Source organism: Pinus tabuliformis, chromosome 5_1, assembly GCF_031772625.1.
Source record: "Pinus tabuliformis cultivar Carrire ecotype Pingquan chromosome 5_1, CPIR1, whole genome shotgun sequence".
NCBI classification, from domain to species: domain Eukaryota; kingdom Viridiplantae; phylum Streptophyta; class Pinopsida; order Pinales; family Pinaceae; genus Pinus; species Pinus tabuliformis.
Window position 1 is genome coordinate 310,435,047 of NC_142305.1, and position 23,783 is coordinate 310,458,829.

Below are 23,783 nucleotides of genomic sequence, written 5' to 3' on the forward strand. Positions count from 1 at the left end.
GTAAGAATATCCCTTTGCTATGCTTGTTTCTGAGTTCACAACCCAAACACCTGCCCCTGCACCTTCTTTGCTCACTGACCCATCGAAATCCATATTCCACAGGGCTTAAACCTCTTCATTTTATGTTCCAGTATTTTATTTCACATCCTCTACTTTGCTTGATTCCATTTTTGTATCTGACACCTCTTCTTCTACACATATATCATTTTACAGAATGAAAGAATCCATGTCTTAATGCACAAAATAAAGGGGGTATTTATTTGGTTTTTTTTTGCTACTTACCATATATTTCATTAATTCTTCCCTGTAAAACCTCCTATGTTGACAAAAAACAGGAATAGTTGCATATGTCATGTTCATCTACAAGGTACCTTGTAACTTTTCTCCCCAAGATCTTGATAATAACATTCCATATTTGGGAGGTATGTCAGCCACTACAATATCCATTACCATACTCTTTACTAGGATTTGGGCCAGAGTCACATATAAATCCTTGATGAGAAACACAGAGGTAACCACAAAACCACTTGTAAAGATGGGATCTAGCCCTTCCAGCTTCAAAGATGGATCTCTCTTTCTGATTTAGATTTTTGTTTCAAGATATTAGGCTATTTATTGAAATTTGAGGTTGGTTTTTCAAAGGTTTGGTTGAAAAATGCAGGGAAAGTTCATTGGGCATGGAGTCATGAACCTTTGGGCAATCAATCATGAAATCATAGAGAAATTGTAACAGGGCAGGATAGGAAAACTTTTGGATCTTATAGATTGTATGTGGAGTGAAAGGATGAATATGATTTAAGTTCAATTAAATATAGAGCATATTGAGATGAATTCTATACTTAACATTGGAATGAAACCATTCATATTATTTACAAGCTGGAGCAGAGTATACTTAAGAAAATTTGGCCCTTCTTGCAACAATAAAGAGGGAAAACATATGGAAAAATGAGAAAAGAAACAATTTTACATAAGAAATCACAATGCCAATTGTTTGACATGGGAATCCTTGAAAAAAAGTCTCTGCATTTCTGTATATTGATCACTTCCATTACAATGCACAACTTACATCAATACACAACTCCTTTCTTCATAAAAGTTCCAACCCTTGTTAAGTCTTATTACAATATACTTATAGACACTTGCTAAATTAATTTTGGATTCCAAAATGGAATTCATTAAAAAATAATATCTGACCAAAAATTACATAATTTTCTGAAACAAAACTAGAAAGTAGAAGCTTTGGACAAATTTGGCTGTTAGTTGAAAGTTTGAAAGAAATATGTTGTTGAATATGACTTTTTCCAGCTCCTTTCTGTTTCTGTGCCAAATTTGTAGGTCTTATGTTCATCCTTATTCGAACAACTCTAGTAATTGGTCCCCATGTTCTTCACTTGGGATAGAAAAATTTACCATGTTTCTAAACCTTTCATCTACCTCAATGTAAGTTTGAAACATTGGCTTATTCAAAAAAAAAATGCTGAATTTCATGTTGTATGTTTAAATAAAAATGCAAGCCTTCTAGAAAGGCTTCCCCACTGATAGATCCTTTTTCCTTTGAAAATTTAGATGCATCTAGAACTACTTTGCATAGCTATTCTCAATGATTTTCTAATGGAATCAATTTTCCATTAGAATTTCTAAGATAGGGAAGTCCTTTTTCTTGTCATAAAGAAAACTTTCTGTTGAATATCTTAACTTGTAGCTCCATCTCTTTACAATTGTTCTCCAATTTCACCATTAAATTCTTCTTAGTCAAAACTCTTTTCACTTCCATCACTGTCTTTGTTCTGTCATGAATATTAATCTCTTCAAGTTCTTCTCAGGTTTTAGAGTTTAATATCCTTATGATCTTCTATGCTTCTTCTGGCCTATGCTCAATATCTGCTTTAGTTTTTTCTAGTGTTGCTTTGAATCTCTACACCAACTCTTCTTGTTTGAAAATGATTTGAATGGAAGGCCACAAGTTTGTAACATTGGCATTGATGTTGTGCCAAATGTCACGTTTTTCCTCTACCAACATTTGAATAATGATGAAATGGTCTTCATACTTTTAAACCTACTGAATAAGTTTGAAGTTCTTCTGTACTTCGGCCAAGTATGCATTGTCTGCCTTTATCTTATTTCCCTCCATATTGGTTAGGGTTGCTCACAATTTCTCCACCTCCTTGTTTTTTAATGACAATTCCCCCATAGCTTGAGCTATATCTTCTGAGGAATATGAAACTAATACTTGTGTTGTAAGCTAGGTTACAATCTTTGTTATTGATGTTCCTGTTGATGTACCTGTTGTTTTTCTTGCAACCTCCCATTTCTCTTTTTCTTTTAGTAGTGCTCCCATGTCTTGTTCCCATTTCTATATTTGAGCATTCCATTCCACTACTATTGTAAACAACTTCTCTTTCTCCATCTCCAAACTAGTGACTTCTTTAGTCTAAGGGTGTTTTGTAGTTGGGAGTTTGAGTTGTTTTCTAAAAGCTTGAATGTTTGCATTCTTGCTTCTGATCGCCTCCTCTGTTTCCTTCACATCATTAGGATCATATCCTAGTTTAATAACTAATTCTTCCAATGTTTTGATTCTGGTGTCTTTGGCCATAGAAGGCATCCTCTCAATCTTAATATGTGAGTGCATGTTGTTCAATGAAGTATGAACTTTTGAATCTATCATGGTAGAGATGGTTAGACTTGAATAAATAATCTCACCTACTTGCTTATGAAAATCAATCTAATCGATTTCATGAACCTGTTTAGTATCAACTGAGAATATGAAGGCCTTATAATCTTCAGCACCTCTGGGGCCTGAAACCTTGGGTTCCAAAAAGGTCATTTGAAATTGCCCCTTCTCTGAATCAAAAGTAGATAATAACCTGTGCTGGGTGGTGACAGTTTGTTTCCAGAATTATAATTATTTTGAATCTTTGAGAGCTCCATCCTTCAACTTAATCTCCATGTACCTTCTGAAAATACTTAGCTATGGTGGAGCATGAGAAGAAGAATAGATAGGAGACTCAATTGACTCTTCTATATAAGGGAGAGAGATGGTAGGAATGCCCGTCAAAACCAAAGTAGTTTTCTCTTGTGCATCCTTTCTTCTGAGGATTCTTCTTGAATGGTGACCACTTAAGGACTAGCTCTGCTATCAGTTTTGGTTGTGGTTTGTTGATCCTTCTTCCTTCTCTTGAAAACAAGAAAATCTCTAGCTTATGTTTATGAATCTATGGGAGACATGCTTTCCCTTGGAATAATTTTTTCTTCGTCTTTATGAATGGGAGTTAGTAATGAGGACCGACTAAGCAACTACTCTTCGACCTCCTGAAATGTATTTTCTACCCATTCCTCTTGGTTAGCATATTGTTCTATCTATGGCCTTGGTATATGAGGATATGGAGTACTTTTTTGTTCAACTCTTAGCTTAGAGATTACTCCCAAGGGGTCATAATACCATGTAGAACTAAGTTTGAACTTCATTTTCTTTAAATATGCTTCCACCTCCTTTTCTATTGCTCTAATGTTTACAATGTAAGGGCCTTGTTCTTTTAGCTTGAACCATGATTTCTTCTTGTTGAAAACAAAATGTAGTTCATCCATATTCAGCATTTGTTTGGCATACTCCAAAGCAAATATCCTCAATGACACAAAAACTGGTATTCTATAAGGAGGGAGCTCACATCCATAAATCCTGATGTTTGTGTAGTTCTGGTATAAATACGAGTCTCCAACCTTTGATTGTTCTAAGAGATGTAGTACTTTCTTGATTTCTGGAGATATCCTCAGTATAATGTCACTACATAATAAACAAAAATAAGTGTGAACAATCTGGTCCACAAAATCTGTATAGGTATACTCCTATGAATTCCTTCTAACCAGTGAAATCTAATGGATAACTGACAATGGGTTACCTTGCTCATCCATCTTCTACAACTGAAACTTAAATTTGTCTGTTTGGTAATATAACATTAGATATACTAACACTGACTGATATTTAAATGCACCTTCAACTTTGAATTTCATAAATTGATCATGGATGGCATCAAACAAGAATTGACTGTAATTAAATAAAACTCAAGGCTTCTGTCTCATTGAAAATACTGACAAGAATTCTAAAAATACTTCATCAACTGACTGGTTTGTATAATACCCTAGTAAGCGAGTCACCATGGAAATGACTTGTTTTGACATCTCTGGGAAAATGGAAACAGGGTATGGGGGATTTGTTCTAGGTAATTCAACATTTTCAGGAAGAAAACATTCAAAGACATGGGCTCTCTAGGGGAAAGTCGACTTTTTATATAATTATATTAACGAATTAGTGGAAAATGGATGCAGGGGGGCTTGGGGATTTATTTTTAAGTCTTGGAAAATTCTCTCAGGAGAAATGGAAAATATAATTTCATCATTCTCAGAAATCGTTGCTTTCTTACTAGGAAGGTATCTGAGGTGACACCAGGTGGAAAAATTAGGGAGGAAATGAGTTTCATGGAAGATGAATTGGGGGAGAAAGGACTCCAAGATACTCAAATCATCACTTTGGTTGATGTAATTTTTTTTCCCAATTTTGAAGTTCGTGTAGGTTAAACTCACAATTAGTCTTAACAATTTTGAACTGGGTGTCGATCAGAGGAGTTTTATCAAGGTCTAAGATAGGGGGAATCATAGAATCTTCTTTAGTCATCTTTCCCTTTCCTTTCCGCGTTGACATTTTCAATTACAGAAGAACAAGAAGGGATGATTACAATAATGCTTAATTGGATGAATTTGTGCAAAGAAATTGCTGATAGACAACACTTGATCGCTTTAAACTAGCTCGATAATGACCTACACAAACTGAATAACATGGAAAGAAATGTATGTAGGCTCTTGGGGTGGCTTTATAATTGAAATGGTAGGGGATTGTAACGGAATAGTTACTGTTTCAGGAGAGGGAGCAATTAATTGGGAAAACGGTCAATTGGCGGTAATAATTAATGCATAACGTTCAATTGGTGGGAATAATTAATTTGAACATTCAACCGTTAGATGAGGTGGGGGGCGACGTGGAAAAGGGATGAGGTGGACCTTGTGACATGGAGTGTGGAAGGGAGGACAAGTGGTCTAGGCGGATAGGTGGAGGTGATGGGCGGAAGTGATGGACAAAAGTGACAGGGAGTCAATGGTTTTTCGAGGGGGTGTGTGAATGGTAATTGGTTTCATGAGGGGACCCCCCAAAACGATTGTGGAGTTGATGCGTTGCCTCAAGCAGTTTCATCCAAAATACTTTTCTGGATGCCCCACTTGCATTAATTATCAATAGTGTGGGGGGGGGGGGGGGGCTGTCTGAAATCCTCCTCCCGCCATTGATCTGAGTTGGAGTCATCATTGACATCCACTCATGTGTGATCGCTATTTACAAACAACAAAAATGCCATATCATGCGGTAAATAAACATATAACCTATAGTTTATGAAAAATAAGAATTAAATCAACTTTAAATCAAATATAAAGTGGCACTTTGACTGGTGCACTGTAGGGACTTATTTTTTATTTTTTAAATTTCTTTTATTCTTTTATTTCACACATATATTTTTTTAATCCCCTTTTACTCTTTTTTCATTTCCTATTTTTTTGTTTTTCTTTCTTTCTCTTTTCTCTTTTCTTTTTATTTTTCTTTCTTTTGATCAAAACAAACTTGAAATGAAAAATAATTTTTTACAATATCCTACTAGCATGAAAACTTTTTAAAAATACAGGACTCCTATATTTATAGGACCCTAACATTAGAAATGACCTGGTGAGGTTCATACTACCATCTTTCTCCTAAGTCAAAGTGAAACTCCTTCATCATCTCCTCAACCAAAGTGATAGTTTGTTTGGAGTTTACTATGAAGGGCCCCACAATGTTTTTCCAGCTTGAACATGTATCCTCTACACCTGGAAAGAAAGTGGACTTGGTCCACATGCAAGCTTTGTATGATGAATTCCAAAGAGAAAACTCTCATAAGCAAGAAGATTGGTAATCCATAGGGTCTATCCTCATATTCATATAGTCTAATTTCTGTAAAATTCTCCAAAAAATACCAATCTCCAACCATAGTATCCTTGCTAAGTTGTAGCAACTGCTTCTGTTGTGGTAGGATCCTTGGGGTTGGTGCACCATTCAGGATAGTATAGGCAATGACAATAAAGGTGGATAGAAAATCATAAAATCCTTGATTTTCATGCTTTCTTTTGACTACATTCATACATTCTGTGATTGACTTCCTTCATCTCTTAGAGTCAAAAGTAATCAGACCCAATTATTGAAAATTTTCAATATGGGCATACAAAAAGAGATAGACTAGGATGGAAGGGTATTTGAAGAGATTGGAAATGTGAAACTTCTTAAGATGAAAATTACTAGATTTAGCTAGGTATGCAGGTATATCTAAATCCACGGTTTTATTCAGCACATGACTCAAAAAGCCTAAGGCTGATTTGGTTACATTTCCTATGTCCTCTCCCCAAGAAGTACTAGGATTAAAGCTATAATTTTTTGAGCATCTTGGGATAAGAAATGTATATGGTAGGTTTTAGCTGGTTGGGGGGTTGGTGTTCTTGGGAGGGAAATTAGTGCAAACATAGTTTGTTTGTTCTTTGTTGATAGCTGAGGGTAATACCTAGACAATGAGTCTTCAACGAATGACAATTAACCTTGGAGATCAATAAAACATAATGCTTGTCTAATGAGGTCAGATGTAACCTCAAGGAAAATTTCCCCTATGGAGGATGCAACATAGTTTCTATGGGAAATATATGCAGAGGCCAACCAGTTTATGAACTTGGGGAAATGGTAGGTAGTTGGAGCTATCACATAGTAAAGACAAGAGTTCACAACCCTAAATTAGTCTTTCTTGTTCAGGAAATGACCCTAAAAATCAAGATGAAATTACTTAAAGTCTAGAGGACACTAGGGATAATGAATTTCAACTTCAATTTCCATTAGAGGCTCTTTGGTAGAGGATTGGAAATAATAGGGTTTGGGGAGGGTTTCTGGGGTCTATTTAACTTTAACATGATGAAAATTGGGACTTATTTCGGTGTATAAAGTACCTGGTACCAAAGAGGAGCGATGGAGGTTGAGTTTTATTGTTTGTAGGCTGACTTGGATGCTGGGTAGGAGGATTACTTGCACAATAAAAAAGACATGAAACTGATGAGAAATAACCATGAAAAAACATATTAAACCTTTGTATTAGGAAGGAGTGGGAATTTCAATAAAGTATAAGAATAATAGGTGGGGTGCTACAATAGGAGAATGACGTGGGTGATGACATGTATAAATGATGCGATAGGTGGTTAACATGGAACCTGAGGTGGGGGGGTGATGTGGCAAGATGAGTTAGAAGACATTGAAATAACAAGCTTGCTTGGCAGATGGGAGGCGATTTTACAAAATTATTTACCACTTTGCACCACCCCTCGTTGGCACTTTCTGAGAAATAGGCTGGGGTGGCACAATCAATTCTAACTATCGATTGATAGTTTGGTGGGATTGTAATCCATTTGTGCATGACCCTCACTCTTTTTAAAACCTCATGCATGTTGAAGTGACACAGCCACATGTGATGTGACTACCGGATAATATTGCCCAATCTGCCACTGAAGCTTCATGGTTGTTAGCGTTGCGGGTCCACATTATTGATTTATGTGCCAAGCCTTGTAAGGTTAGAAATAGTAACAACAATGCACTTTCTCTAGCCTTCATGTAAGCCTCATCCTATTTTCATTTTCATTTTTCTTCTTTTCCTTTATTTTTCCCCTTTTATTTTTTTATATAAATTTTGTTCTTTTTTTTTAATACTTTTTTGGAAAAAATCAAAACCTTAGGTATAAAAAATTATAAAATCCATTGTAGATTAAAGAATTTCTAGTATGATTACCACATAGACATCTTAACTTGAAAAATATGAGGCTTTGTATGATTTCTTCAATTTGGGTAGTGTCTTAGATATGAAATAATGCTAATATAAGTGTCCAAATGACCTATTGGTCAAAGAGTTTATTTCACCATCGGAATATGCATAACAATGTGTTGATGGGTTAGAATGTAGTGTCAACAATAAGGGGATCTTCCCAGTGTAGAATCCCAACTAGACTCTACATTGTTTGGTTTGGGACTCCCATCCAGTATGTAGGCCCGACAACCGTCATGTTTCTTATGATTCACTTTGTATGAAACAAAAAATAATATTTAAAGAATGAATAAAATCTTCAACAAATGAAAATGAACAACTTATGGGAATGAGACATGTGGAGCACTATGCATATATTAAAAAGAAGGTAGCATTGACATGAATCCTACAAGAAGAAGTGTTATTAAAACTTCAAATAAAACCCATGTATCAAGTAAAATTAATTCATTGATCATAAACAAGTTCATAATCAACAACATCATGAAAGAATATAAAAGCATAAAATAAGCACCACGTATACCATCCGATCACCATAAGAGAAATCTCACAATGATTGATGACACATGAAAGAATTGCACACTTAAGCTCAAAGAACTGCAGACAATAAGCTGAAATACTCGACACATTTTCAGATGAAAAGTCCATGAAATCCATTAGTGGAAGTGAAAATTCCCCACTTGTATTCATAAAAGTTCTATTATCTATCAAATAATAAGCACCAATTCATTGCAAAACTAAAAGTCTCTTACATTAACCATGAGGGTATATTTATAGAAGATAAGGTGACATTTCATCGTCCATTTCCTTCTGTCTATCGCCAATGAAATTTCACATTCCACATGACTTTTCTTATTCTAAAGCCTAATTAATTCTCAATAAAATACAATCTACATTAATATTAAGAAAACAAATAATTTTAATCAAATAATCTAGTAATAGAGAGGTCTAGAAAATTGATTGCAACTCTCAAACCAAATATTCTTGCCAGAGATTGTACTCTCTTGCAAGGGTCAGAACCTTGTTCTGCAACTCATCTCCATGTCTTTGTAGGCACTCTAGTGCATCTGTAACAGGGTGGGCTTCTTGTCTTGTATCTAGTTTGATAGAGTTATAAACTCAGTGTATAGCCTCACAAGTTCAACCACATAATAAATTATCACTTCCTTTGTAACTTCCAAGTCATCCCTTGTAGCAACTTGTTTAATGGGATCTAAGAATGCCTAATTCTCTTATTTGACTTCCTCTTTCATTCTTGTCATGCCTAATGCTCCAATAGAAGGAATCTTATAGAACTCAATAAGAGATTCTAGTGGTCCATGAAAGTGTTTGTATGATACCATGAATTTGTCCATATCCTTAGCCATTTTGTCATGTGATTGCATCTTCATATGCACAACCACTTTATTATTTTCTGCCATGATCTAGTATTTCCTTGGAAGTTCCACAGATGCATAGGATATTGTTCAGACCATTCACATGTGTTCAACTATTGTAGTGGCTACTTTGAGCATCATTCCCATTTATTTGAACTATTTGTGCATGTTTGGAAATTGATCCATCTTACAGTCATCATTTCATCATAAACCAAGTCCATTGCCTATGCTAATATATATAACTCATCTAAAATAGATGCCTATAAGCCCTTACGTTGGGAGTGGGAGGCAAACAAGTCTTGGTTCTCACACTATACCTATATAAAATTTTGTTTAAAGGAAACAAGCTTTGCTTTTAAATTGACAATTTTCTTGTTCAACCAATTTATATTGAGCTCCGTTGATGTTACAAATGAATTTTTGGCTAATTCTCTCATCTCATGGTTCATAATGGTGTTTACAACAATTTCCTTCTCTATTACCACTAATATAGGGTTCACTGGGTTCTTACCATTGCACTTGCACCTTTCTTGTATAATTTTGCATTAGATTTTCCTAAAGGTGAGTCTAGAAATGTCTAATACTTCTTCTTCCTCTTCCTCTGGAATTCCCAATTCTTGTAGAGGAAAATTTCCATTGGTGATAGGAGTGGATGGTGAAATGTTCAATGTAAAAAATTCTAACTGCATCTCTAAACCCCGTGGTTGTTGATCATTTTTTACTTTTTTCTCCTATTCTTTGAGTAGATCTTGCTCAATTTGTTTGGCCAAGGCTTCTTGTTGTTTTCTGGATTCTTCTTCCTATTTATATTTCCTTTCCTCTTCTTCTCTCTTTCTTAGTTCTTCAACTTTTCTTTTGTGTTCTTCTTCCTCCATTTTCTTCCTCATTTTATCCTCTTGTCACTTCCTTTCTTCTTGATTTCTCTTATTTTCTTCTTCCTACTTCCTTAAGCTTTCCTCTTGCTATTACTTCTGTAGAAATTTTGAATAATTTAACACATATTCATAGAGATTATCCTGATCATGCAATTATAAGCAAAACATGTATAATACATAATCTCCTCTACGTTGATCATCAATTTACAGAAGCAGAAACATTCACAGGTGCACATAGAAGCATCAATCAAACTCATTAACACAGTATGTATCCTGGGGAAAGCATCTCGCTAAAAACCCCAACTATCTGTATATTATATTGATTGAATCATGTAACATTACAAAGTACAATGCTTATCACAAGCAATCCAGTACCAGCTCCACCTGTTACACACAATACAGCTCAGATTTGATCTCCAAATCTCTCCCACTGCTTGCCTGCCTCCACTGCTCAATACCTGCTCAAGAACTGATGAGAATGGCTTCCCAAACTCGTATTTCACCTCGAAATAATCACTCACACTTTTTTGGACGTGAGCAAAGGCTACAATACTGGGAAAATACGTGAGAAAACTCATTGGCATACTCAATCCCTTGATTGTGCAAGATCTGGTGCACAACTATAGTCACAACTGATAGCAATCTGATTCTCTACCACCTGTCCTTGTTGAACTGAACATGCACTAACATGAAACTGAGTTAACTGATGTATTCATTAGTTGCATCATGAGTTAATAATTAGTTTAACAACTCATCATTAGTCTATCTGCAGTTAGACTAACTACAACTAGTTTAACCAAGTCAAACTGAACACAACTCCATCAACTCCACAATCAACTCCACCAAACTCAACTGATTGAGTTCTAACTGAAGTCATGCATGCAACAACTCAACTGACTCATAAGAAAAGCGCATTTCCTTCTGACAGCTGCATGTGCCACCTCTGTAGCTCAAACTGAAGTGCTCCAAGAGAATAAGATCAAGTTTATAGTCCAAATATTATTATGAGACAATAATATTTGACTTTTCTATTTTTGACAGCCAGTCTAAAAATAGACTTTGATCACTCACACTGTGATCACTCACACTTTCATCAAAAATAGAAGTCCATCTATTTTTCCCAACTTGACCAATCATCCATAAACAAAAACCTGCAATCCATAGACATGATCCATATGTCTAAAAATAGACATAGTCTAAAAATAGACTTGCACCAAAAATAGCCTGCGGGCCCACTTAGTGAAGGCGACTCTTTTCACTAAGCTCCATCATCTTGTTGCACTGTCAACAAGAATTTCTTGTTGCACACTTTTCAACACTCCCTCTCAACAAGAAAGGCTTCCTCTCAACCCCGATCTTGTAACTCTGGAATGTTCTCCATGCAACACATCTGGCCGGTCCACTTGCTCTGTCATCAAAGTCTCTGACTGCTATTGCCTCTGTCGACTGAAACTCTGCATCTCTGTGCTCTTCAGTATCTGACTACTCTAGCCTCTATCACTTTGATCTCTGACTGCATCCGTGTTGCTGCTTGTTCTATCTCCCAGCATTGCATCCGCACTGCACCTCCCAACTGACCTCCCTGTTGGGATAGAAACACCCTCTGAAGATAAAGCTCTACCTGCTGCTGGCAAGTGCTCCCTCTCTGACATCTGTGCTATTGCAACATCTCCATGCATATCACACCATTGCACACATCTCTGTGCCACCTAGCACTGTGTAAAACACTTGTGCCTCTCGCATTGCTACAGCCTGCTAGCTATGCGCTGTCCTGGGATTCCCTGCACTGTCGCTCTCTCTGCCGCTCCATCTGCATCTGTCTCTACCCAATCAGTCAGTTCCTGCTACTACACATCTGGGGCTCTCGTAGCAAGGTCTCATCCAAGAGGTTGGGTACCTCAAGGATCCTGCCCCTCCTCCTTGGGACAATCAATCCACATCACCCCACCTCCTACCTAGAGGTATGGCTGCATGCGATCCCTCAACCCACCTGGCTTGAAGTTTCCCCCTACTGGAGGTCTCTGGATGAGTAGATGTCTCTATTCGATCTCCTCTCAGCTTCCCCTGTTGTGGCTCCTCCACAATCTCCTGAAGCTGCTGCACCAATCGTGGCTCCTCCACATTCGTCTGAGACTTCTTTTGGCTCTGCATGTTGAGAGGTAATATATGCTCCCTCTCAACCACCAAGTCTCCATCAATTGCCTCGCTGCTCAAGGCTTTGCATGCATCTTGAACCTCAAGAGCATATAGGTTCTTGACCCGTGAACCCTACTCATGACAACGAAAGCATCGCACTTTCGATTTGTCAACCTTCTTACCACCACTGGAAGAACTGGATTCAGAAAGAGAAACCTTCTTCTTTCCCTTCTTCGCCTTACTCGCTAAGGCACAGTTCTCCTCATCCTGCATGGTTAAAGAATTGTCTCTGGTGCACCGTCTAATCTCCTCCTGCATCAAATCTGACCATGGTCATTCCAAATTTGGCAGTTTCTCCCTTCCATTCATCGAGTCTTGGTAGCTATGCCAACTCTTAGGAAGGTCAAGGAGTGCTAGACTCACCATCCTCATCCGATAGTCACCCCCACACTTCCTAGCTCATCCAGGCATTGGATGAACTTCATGAGATACTGGGGCATATTGTCTCCATTCTCACACTGAATGTTTTTGAGTTTCTCTCTTGCTTTGGAATTAAATTTGAATTCCACCAGCACAAAAACTCAACCGCTTCTGATCTAAAATTCGTGAGAACAAATTATTTCTTGTACAAAGATCGACTGTATGGGCTTTTACCGGATATCTCACCTTCCAAAAGAAGGATGAATCCAGAGGCTACCTAGCCCGATTACAGACTCTGCCTAAAGAAATAAAATGTAAAAACTTCCTGAATAATAGATCTGATGATCAATCCTCGCTTGATATCCTGTAAAAATCTCTTCTACAAATCAAGCAGCTCCGATACCATGTAGAAATTTTTTCTACAAATCATATAGCTCTGATACCATGTAGAAATTTTGAATAATTTAACACATATTCACAAATATTATCCTGATCATACAATTATAAGCGGAACATGTATAATACATAATCTCCTCTACGTTGATCATCAATTTACAGAAGCAGAAACATTCACAGGCACACATAGAAGCATCAATCAAACTCATTAACACAGTATGTATCCCGGGGAAAGCATCTCGCTAAAAACCCCAACTATCTGTATATTATATTGATTGAATCATGTAACATTACAAAGTACAATGCTTATCACAAGCAATCCAGTACCAGCTCCACCTGTTACACACAATACAGCTCGGATTTGATCTCCAAATCTCTCCCGCTACTTGCCTGCCTCCACTGCTCAATACCTGCTCAAGAACTGATGAGAATGGCTTCCCAAACTCGTATTTCACCTCAAAATAATCACCCACACTTTGTTGGACGTGAGCAAAGGCTACAATACTGGGCAAATACGTGAGCAAACTCATTGGCATACTCAATCCCTTGATTGTGCAAGATCTGGTGCACAACTATAGTCACAACTGATAGCAATCTGATTCTCTACCACCTGTCCCTGTTGAACTGAACATGCACTGACATGCAACTGAGTTAACTGATGTATTCATTAGTTGCATCATGAGTTAATAATTAGTTTAACAACTCATCATTAGTCTATCTGCAGTTAGACTAACTACAACTAGTTTAACCAAGTCAAACTGAACACAACTCCATCAACTCCACAATCAACTCCACTAAACTCAACTGATTTAGTTCTAACTGAAGTCATGCATGCAACAACTCAACTGACTCATAAGAAAAGCGTATTTCCTTCTGAGAGCTGCATGTGCCACCTCTTTAGCTCAAACTGAAGTGCTCCAAGAGAATAAGATCAAGTTTATAGTCCAAATATTATTATGAGACAATAATATTTGACTTTTCTATTTTTGACAGCCAGTCTAAAAATAGACTTTGATCACTCACACTGTGATCACTCACACTTTCATCAAAAATAGAAGTCCATCTATTTTTCCCAGCTTGACCAATCATCCACAAACAACAACCTGCAATCCATAGACATGATCCATATGTCTAAAAATAGACATAGTCTAAAAATAGACTTGCACCAAAAATAGCCTGCGGGCCCACTTAGTGAAGGCGACTCTTTTCACTAAGCTCCATCATCTTGTTGCACTCTCAACAAGAATTTCTTGTTGCACACTTTTCAACAACTTCCTCTTTAGTTCCTCCTCCTATTTATATTGAGTTATTCTTCCCATCTCTTCTTTTGTTCCTCCTCTGTTTGATCAACCTTTTGTTTCTTTGGATTTTATTTATTACTTCCCCATCCCTTCTTTCTCTTAAGGATGGCTTCCCTAGCTTCAAGACTCATGCTTTCCTAGGTGTAATTATCTTATTATTATCCTTCCCTTTCTTGGTATTCATTTGGCCCTACTTCCCTAGAAGTATTATAAAATGTTTTGATATTTTCTTCTTCATCATCAATGAAGTGTGCATATTCCCAACCAAATATAATAGCTTTACAATATTCATATGCAATACCTTTTAGGTCATATTTACAAAACCTTAATTCAATGAAATGAAAACCATTTAGATCCTCAACTTTTGCTTTAATCTCCTTAAAGTCCTGAAGGGTATATGCTCTAATTGTTAAAGGGAACAAAGAACACAATCCTTTTTTACCTTTTGATAATGTCTTGGATAATCCAATAGTAAACTGATAGGAAACCTCATGTAAAACCACTTTGTATATCACTAGCATTGGGAGAGCATGAGGAGGTTTATAGGCACCAAAAACCCTAATATAAGTTGCTTCTATGATTGGGAACCAATTCACAACATCAGAGAGGGAGTCCCTGAGATTTTAAGACATGCATGGATGGTCTTCTATAAAGAGTGCGCTATACAAAGGAGTGATGAAATATTCTGCAATTGCTTCATACATGCCTTTGTAACCTTTGCTCGAAAATATTTTATAATGAATATGCATGGACTCCTGCACTTCTGGGGTCCATTTTAAAATCAATCCTTCGAAGTCACATTTTGCACAAATTCCATCAAGGAGATATGAAGCCATATAAAACTTTGATTGTTTACCTTTTGTTTGGTTCTTGGCTATCTGAATATTTGACGCTAGATAGCATGCTAGGATGCTTGCCCAATTGAATTTTTTTCCCTTTGTGGAAACTATGTGCATCAGAGGGACCCAAAGTTCCTAGAAAAGCATCAATGTTCTCATTTCTGTACATCCTATTCATCATGGCACCCATTAATTTATATGCCTTCTAGAGGCATTTTTTTTATATAGCCCATCTGCTTTGAGCCTAAATTTGGTTCATTCCTACCAATATTGTTTTATTATATCTTTGGTAGGCTCATTGAATGTTGATAACCATCTAGTGTTGAAGACCTCTTCACACTTAGGAAACTTGTAATAGGTAGAAATATCAACAATGGTTAAATATGCTATGACAACTCCAGTATGCCTGTTGACTGCCTAGTGATGTTCATTGATATGCTGCAATATACACTTTATTGGTTTATCACATGGAAAGACTGGTAGGTGTGCTACCACTTTATGCAACCAATGTTTTGTGATGTTGATATACACTTTGAAGTCTTCTTGATTCTGTGAGATGTCTTTGCTTGCAAAATCTTTGTAGATGTCACACCAAGTGAGATTGGTGTTCTTCTCAATATTTCAAGCAGTATCACCATATATGGGAAGCTTTGGTGGATTGTTTATGAACTATTCTATGCTACTCTTGACTTTGCCAAAACTCTTTCCAAAACCTTTGTTCACAGGTGCCACTATCTCTTTGGAATAAGATGATATACTAATGTAATCTAAATTCATGGTACCTAACATTTAAAAAATATTATCCAATGACATAGATGTTAGCACAAACAATTGATAACCTCAAACTGATGGGACAATAAAAGTGTCACTCTAAAGCTTGAGGGTGCAAGGGTAAAGGAAATCTTTTCTTGGATGGGAGAAAGGATCTACATAGGTCCCAATTCAAATTTGTAAGACAAGTCACAAATTTAAAATGTAGGGCAGGTTGCAAGGTTCACACATAGTTTAGGTCACAGGTTCACATATCATTGTAGGTCACAATATGGATAAGTCACATTTTTATTACATAGAGCAGGTCACATAGGACATTGCACCTTGCATTTGTGATTTGTAACTCAAGGGGTCAATAGTGTTGGAAATATATTGGCATTGATGGAAACAAGGTGTCTATTGATGTCAACAAGTGGCACAAGTGTTAAAGAAGGCCTCAAGAGACCCAATTCAAAGCAGAAGTATAAAGGAAAAACATGGATGAGAGTGGTGAAAAGACTTTGGAGCCAGTTTTGGTACTAAAAATTCCCTCAAACATAGGTCAAACCCACCCAGGTAGAAAGAGATCAGAAAGAGATTTCGAGTCATATGTGGAAGTTTGAAAATGGCCTCATGAATCAAAATATAGAGCCAGTCAAATTTTTGTGACCTCAAGTCAAATATAACAGAGATAAGAGATGGTTGGATGAAATTTGGTACATAGCCAAAGATAGCAGGATTGCCAAAACCAACAGAAAGGTTGGCGGAGTGTTACAGGTAGAATCACCCTAGGGTCTTGGGTTGAGAACCCCAACAGAGCAGAGGGCATACGGAATAAAGAGACATGCAAACAGTGAGTCCTAATACTTAAACGACTGAAATAGGAAGAAGAGGTATTACCCGGAGGTCCTACGTTTGAGGTTGTTCCCGTAGGGTCCAAACCCTTTGCTTCTTCCAATGCTTTAGAACCTGCAACTAATTCAACCAAAGCATATACAACAATAGCAATAGAAAGAATGTTCATGATATAGGTGTTAGGTCATATAAGCATGTAACAAAATAAGCATTAACATAATATTTCATAAGAAAATCATAACATAGATTAATGCATTAAGACCATAAACTTCAGGTACAAGACAACACCTCTTTATTGATGTAAACTAAATAAAGTATGGAAGAAATACAGCCTAGGTCGTCTGCTGGCTCCAAGCAAAACCATCCTCTAGATCCATCCTGCCTAGGCCTTAGCAGTCCTCCTCCATAGGTATACACAGGGATGTCATAAAGGGGTGAAGGACATCTCAAGAGGGAAATAGAGGTTTCCTATTACTTGGGAGCGCAGAAGGCATGGGGATCTCTTCAAACTTGATCAGGGATGTAATAAACTATAATATCAATATCTAATATTTTCTCCTCCTTTAGGCCTCCCCATGGAGGTCTATTTATACTTCTCCAGATTAGTTTTTTCAGTTGGGAAACAGTTGGGCCACGAGCTACAGTAGGTGAGTAACAGGTAAAACTCATAAAATCAGCCCAAATTTAAGGAGATTATATATATTTTAATGTTTTAATACATATATGTGGGTTGGGTATATATTGACCCACATGTACACGCTCTTTATACAGGGAAAAACAATGTATGGGATTTAAAACATTTCTTTTTAGAATTTGGACCAAGTTTGGAAGGGTAGGGTTGCCCTTGGCCATAACACAGAGCAACAGATCTACTAAGGGTGGTAAATATATGAGGTCAGAAGGGGTACAAGATGGTCGAAATGTATTAAGTGTATAGAAGGAACCATGCCAAGACCTAAGAGGAGTTCACCAGATTTTAGCCTGCCAAGCTAGTGGAAGAGATAAGAAAGAAAGTTGTTGTCTGAGGCGGGCATATCCATGTTCAGAGATAATAAAGCATGTCTGCATATCAAATACAAAAGCAGATCCAATATGTATACAAGTCTAAAATGACTAAAAATAATTTTCACATTATGATATAGGTGTTGTCCTTGATGGAAACTCACTTAGATGGAAGTTCATAGTGCAACAGGTCAACAACAAAGGATTACAGATCAGACTCCAAAGAATGAAGAAAGAGAGGTATACACTGGTTCAATTTGTCCAAGGTTTGTACACACAGGTTTATAGAACAAAGTAGCGTATAACGTATACACACACTTTCACTAGAGGAAAAGCGCATACATGTTGGAAAACCAAGTTTTTGGTCCAAGGTATTTTGGTCCAAGGTAATTGGTCTGAGGCATTTGGTCGAAGGTATTGACCCTAGGTATTGGATCTAAGGTATTGGTCCTAAGTGATTTGGTCCAAGGTATTGAGAAAGGCCTAATAGTATATAAGGAGGAGAATATCATTAGGCCAAGGTGTACAAGTATTGAATATATTTGAAAGTGTTAGATCATATATGCAGGTTATGAGCTTCTGATGTGTTGCTTGATTTGATCTAAGGATGCACCCTTGTGGTTGATGATGGTTGAGGGATCGGGATCATAAAGCCTTAAATGTATTATCATTATGTGGTTTGATCATGGACAACCTAGATATGAATACTGACAGATGTTTTATTCTATAAATGATATGATCTAGGTATGACTGAATTCTAGAATGTCTGTGAAGTTTTAAGTTAACATTTGCAGATATGTATGCTGTTTCACTTTGGTAAAAGTGCGTATACACACTGGTTCGACACATCGAAGTAGCATATACCTTATGAAATATGATGTTTAAAGTTACAATTAGTTCTGGTTGTTGATGTAGAGTTTTGGGTTTTGCTTTATGTTCTGGTGACAGTGTTCAGATTGATTGATTGTGATTTGCTTCAATGATGATGGATGAGATCTAATGATGGATCAGGATCATAATGAATAATAATTATGTGATCTGATGGGCTATATCTAATTGCGAACACATGTTTAATCTTTTATATTTGATGATATGGGTATGTCTGAAGTTGGGAAGTGCAACGAAGTTATAAGTAAGTATTTGCAGATCTATACACTGGTTCTCTTTGTTGAAGTTGTGTATACACATTGGTTCGGTTGTTCCAAGTTGTGTATACACTCTGATGCATGTTTTTGAGGTTACAACTGGTTCTAAATGACGATGTAGTATTCTGGGTTCAGATCTGTGTACTAGTTACAGTGATCTATCTGTTCCACTGGATTTGTTGAAGTTGATTAAATATGAATGAATGGTTGATTCAGTTGTGAGGTTGTCAGTGATTTATTGAGTTTGGTTGATTGAGAGAGTGATGCTTGAGTTTCAGTGATTGGTTGATGCATATGTAGTTGATGGTTGTATTGTAGTGATGATCGATTCTAAGCTTCAATGTTGTTGATTGGTTCAGTATGAATATTGGATGAAATGAGGCCTTCAAGTGTATTGTTGTGTACTAGGAGCATCTAGTCTGAAAATTTATGAAACGTGGTCCTTGGAGGGTGAAAGAAGGTCATAACTTTCTGTAGGTTAGCACCTACATACTAGTAAACATATCATCTAGTATAAGAGCTAGGGGGTTGTAGCTCCCTTCTAGTAGAAGCTGGAGAATGAGACAAGGTTGTAACCTTCTGCAGGTAGAAGCCTGTGTACTGGTATGAGTTTGCACCAGTACAATGTTGTAAACATATTTTCTTATTATTAAAAGAAGACAGAGACGATAGTAGTAGGTGGTTTTCACCCACATTGAGTTTCCACCTTAAATCTTGGTGTTCATGTGTGTTGCTTATGTGTGATGCTTTATTTTGCTTTTACTGCACTGTCTAATAAATCTTTGATATACTAGTTTAAGCTCAACACATGATAAACTATCTAAATCACAAGTTCTCTGCATACACGTTGGATTATTTAAGCATAGTCACATGTACAGGCTAGTTCACTTCACTAAAGTAGCGTATATAAATTTATTTGGGAATAAAATAATTGATCTGATAATACTGATTCACGCCCCTTTCAGTATTATTTCCAACAATCAGTATCAAAGTAGGTCCTTCAGAATAAGATTGATCGCTTGAAGGGAGATCCATCAACATGAATAATCAAGAAAGCATGGGACCCGTCAGACCACCAATCTTCAATGGGACCAACTTTCTTTATTGGAAAATAAGAACCACAACCTATCTACAATCACTTGGAACGGATGTTTGGGAAATTGTTGAAGGAGGATATACATTTCCAACAACAATTCCTACTAATATGGTAGGTAAAAAGCAATATGAAACTAATGCCAAAGTTGTCAATAATTTATTGGGAAGTCTATCACAATCAGAGTTTGTCAAAGTCATGCAGCTCAAATCAGCCAAAGAAATATGGGACAAAATCGTTCTGAGCTATGAAGGAGACTCTCAGGTAAAACGTGGTAAGCTTCAAACTCTTAGAATTCAGTATGAAAATCTTAAGATGCATAGTGATGAAAACATAGCTAGTTACTTCCTACATATAGATGAGGTTGTCAATTGTATGAAGAATATGGGTGAAGAAATTAAGGAAGTTACCTTAGTTTAGAAATTTTTGGGATCCTTGTCTGCTAAATTTGAATCCAAAGTGTCTGCCATAGAAGAAAAATAGGATCTGCAGAATATCACTATGACACAGCTTCAAAAAATCTTAACTTCCTTTGAGATTAGGAAAGGAGGACCATCAGATATGAGAGAAGCTGCATTAAAAGCTAAAGAAAAAGGAAATGAACAACACAATGAATTAGGACATATTTCAGAAGAAGAAGATGAGGTAAACTTTGTCAAAAATCTTCAATGGTGTTCTGGAAGGTTTATAAGTAAGTTACCCTTCAAATTATTTTCTTGTGGCAGAGTCGATCATTATGCTGCTAGATGTCCTCATAAAGATAAATTTGAAAAAGGAAAGGAATATGCAAAAGGGAATAGAAAACAAGTTGTGATAAAAGGAGTTACTATACTCATGAAGATACTGATGGTTTATCTAATAGTAATGAAGATGAAACTGGACAAGGTTACATACTTCTCATGGCTTATGACGATGATAATTTTTGGGATGCTTTAGAAGAGGAAGAAATTCATGAAGAAATATCTAAATGCAAAATCTGTTTAGAAGAAAAGAATATGATTTTAGATACCTTAACAAACCGACTTGAAGAAAAAGAAAAACACAATGAAAAACTAGAATGTGAAATTGTGGGTCTAAGAAAGGACCTTGAGAAAAAAAAATCTCTCAATCTTAGATTTGATAAAGGATCAAAAACTTTAAATGAAATTATCAAAGTTCAACGTTCTCCTCTAATAAAGACAGGTCTTGGATATACTGAAGAAGCATCTCAATCACAGAAGCTATCAACCTCCACCAAAATCTATCTTGATGCAACAAAGACCAGTGAACAGTATGACAATCATCAACAAAGGCATAAAGCAGATCACCAGGTAAATTAGACTCAATTTACTCCAAGGATGAATAGAAGCCACAACCAACCGCAGGTAAATCATACTCAATTTGCTCCAAAGATGAATATCAATAGAAACTACAATCACCAGGTCAATAGATTAGATAGTTGCAAGAACTTCTTTAATGGGAAATGTTTTTCATGTCATAATTTTGGACACAAAGCCGCTCAATGTGTTGCTTACAAAACCATCATGACTAGAGAAGTATGAAATCAAAGGAATGTAACAAGGATCAAGAAAAATTCCTATAATAACTTTCCTCTTTTGTAAAATGAAATAGAATGCTCAATCTGTAACAACTTTGGTCATGAAGAATCTGAATGCAAGAGAAAATTTCAGCAAACATCTCAAAAGGAGAAAACTCCATTAAATCCCAAGACATGGAGAAGGAAACAATCTCAAACAGAAATATGTGGTATAACCTTGTATGCAGAAGGACAAGAAAATCAGTGGTACATCAACAATGGATGCTCAAAACACATGATAGGTGACAAAGAAAAACTTCACTCATATAATGCCTTAGAAAAGGAAAAGAATGTCTCATTTGGAAACAACACTCCTACTGTCATAAAAGATAAAGGCTCTGTTTTCTTGAAAGAAAAGGTTACAGTTGGAAATGTTATGTATGTAGACAGTTTAAAGCATAACCTGTTGAGTGTTAGTCAAATGTCTGATCAAGGAAATGAAGTGGTGTTTTGATCAAATGAATGTGTTGTTCGTGAGCTTGATACAGGAGAGACTATGATCAAAGGTACAATAACTCCAAACAACTTATACATACTCAAGGGATGACAAAAATAATTCTATCTAAGAAAAAATAATGAAAAATGGTTGTGGCATAGAAGATTGGGACATCTAAGCTTTTCTCAAATAAGAAAAACATGCAGATTCAAGGCTATTCATGATCTTCCAGATATCAGCATCCCAGAAAATACAATATGCAAACCATGTCAAATCAGCAAGAAAACCATAGTTCACTTCATGGAAAAGGAAGGGTCAGCTAGTAAGCCTCTTGAACTTGTACATACTGATTTATGTGGACCATCAAGGAAAAAATCACTTTATGGAGAAGAATACTTTATTTTGTTCATTGATGATTTTTCGAGAATGTGTTGGATAGGTCTTCTCAAGCATCAAGATGAAGCTTTTGAAAAGTTCCAAGCCTTCAAAGCTTTGGTTGAAAATGAATTAGATCGAAAAATCAAATGCCTCAGATCTGATCGAGGAGGGGAATATACCTTGGAAGAATTCTTTGACTTTTGTGAACAAAATGGAATAAAAAGGCAATTCTCCACCACAAGGACTCCTTAGCAAAATGGTGTGGTTGGAAGAATGAACAGAACAATTCAACAAATGGCTCGAGCTATGCTAGACGAATCTAGAAATCCTACAACCTTTTGAGGTGAAGCTTCATTCATTGTCGTAACTATTCTCAACCAAGCAAATGTTCGGGTAAACAGCACTCAAACTCCACATGAACTTTGGTATGATAAGACTCCTACTGTAAAATACTTTAAAGTTTTTGGAAGCAAATGTTATATCAAAAGAAATGATGAAAAATTTGGTAAGTTTGAACATAGAGCAGATGAAGGTATTCTTCTTGGTTATTCTTCCAGAAGTAAAGGATATAAATGCTATAATAAAACACTTGGAAAAATTGTTGAAAGCATTGATGTTGTAGTTGATGAAGCATGCAAAAGTCCAAAACAGATAAAATCAACAGAATATTATGACAATGAAGAATATGGGGACTATTTTCCCACATCAAATCAAAATCATATTGAAGAAGAAACCAATGAAGCCCCAGAAGAGGAGATAATGGTAGAAGAAAAAACTCCGTCCAGGTATGTTCAAAAAAATCATCCAGAAACTCAAATTTTATGGGGAAAAGAGGCAGGTGTACAGACAACAAGAACTATTACAGGGACCTCAAGCTATCTAGCATCACTATCCTCCACCAAACCTCAAAATGTAAAAGAAGCACGCAAAGATGAATGTCGGGTCAAGGCCATGGATGAAGAACTTGAGAAAATTGAAAAAAATGATGCTTGGGAATTAGTTCCTAGACCTCATGATAAAAATATTATAGGAGCTAAATGGATATTCAAAAACAAGCTAAATGAAAATGGAGAAGTCATAAGAAATAAGGTCGGACTTGTTTTCAAAGGGTATGCTCAACAAGAAGGTATAGATTTTGAAGAAAATATTTCACCTGTTGCTAGACTTGAAGCCATAAGGATGTTTCTTTCTCTTTCTAGCTTTCAGAAATTCAAAGTATACCAAATGGATGTAAAATCAGCCTTCCTAAATGAAGATTTAGAAGAAGAAGTTTATATTGAACA